This window comes from Pinus tabuliformis, chromosome 1_2 (genome assembly GCF_031772625.1).
Source record: "Pinus tabuliformis cultivar Carrire ecotype Pingquan chromosome 1_2, CPIR1, whole genome shotgun sequence".
NCBI lineage: Eukaryota > Viridiplantae > Streptophyta > Pinopsida > Pinales > Pinaceae > Pinus > Pinus tabuliformis.
The window spans coordinates 842527002-842528178 of NC_142298.1; the positions used below are offsets into that span (position 1 = coordinate 842527002).

General features: G+C 35.7%; 1 long non-coding RNA gene across 1 annotated transcript; it reads left to right on the forward strand.

Moving 5' to 3' along the window:
- The first annotated feature begins 333 nt into the window (after positions 1–333).
- LOC149208577 (uncharacterized) lies at positions 334–961 on the forward strand. The gene is made up of 2 exons (XR_016252140.1): positions 334–464; positions 560–961. It is a non-coding gene; the product is annotated as an uncharacterized LOC149208577 (long non-coding RNA).
- Positions 962–1177: the final 216 nt, after the last annotated feature.

A 1177-nucleotide genomic window follows, 5' to 3' on the forward strand; every position in this document is an offset into this window, starting at 1 on the left:
CCACTGCTTAGGCCCATGTAAGCCCAAATGAATTTCTACGCTCATTGGAAACCATTAATGCAATCAAATACTATTCACACAGCGCTTCAATATTTCTAAAATAGTTAAATTGATGTTCACTAGAAGTGTAACAGAGGAACTGAAACTATGAACAGGTTGGACAAACATTGTTGATTCAAATATAACAAAAGATATAATTAATGTTTCTAGAGTAGAAGATACATTTGAGTGGAATTGTCCTTAGCTCAATTGTAATCGCAACGCTATGTCTTTATTTAAATTCAGTGACTGCAAAAAAATATAATGGGTGTGGATGGTTTCTAAGGTTGAAAAGGAGATGTCAATATGGTGTAATAGATGGTTATCATCAAGGGGGATAAGTTAGTGCTGGTGAAATCCCTACTTGAAGCCATCCCTGTGAGCAAATGCAGACCCCAATGGTTTATCATCCTCCACCTGCCTTGGTAATGGTCTTATTTTTGAGTTTGGGTGTTTCATTTTATCTAATTTTCCTCTCCCTTTATTTATTTGTCTTGTCATGTCCCAACCATTTATGCAGGCACTTAAGGAATTGAAAGAGAGTACTTTGAGACATTTGAGAAGGAAAGGGCCAGTGAACTAGGTTTCTTTGGTTTTTAGTGCATTTGTTTGCATTCTATATTTGTAGAGATTACATCTCAGATTAAACTTTGAGTTGGGCTCATGCTCTGGCCATCAAAGCATTTGAATGCTGGGGGTTTTACACCCCTTTAAAGTTTTGCAGCGATCTTTTGATTAGATCTTCAATGTAAGACTTCATGGAAGTCAAAAACTGGCAGGCAGAAAAAGTCCTGCATGCTGTACTGACAATGAGATGTCTAGGGTAGTTTAAAATAACTTCTTGTTTCTTTTGAATAAATCTTCTTGTAATACTAGAGAGGCCACTCAGTTTTGGTGATATTTTCAGTGCTTTGTTTAGTTATGTGAATTCGTTAGATGCAAAACAAGTATTGGTTAATTTCATGAAAACCAATCTGCAGAATTGGAAATGTAAGCATATGTGCATGAATGTAGTAGAGAAAGGGGTATTGTTCTAATTGAAGTGAGAGTGAAAGAGACCTTTTGAAAATGTTATTGTTTCAAGCAGTTGGAACGATATCAGTAGGAATCAGTATGCAGAAATTAAACAGAATAAATG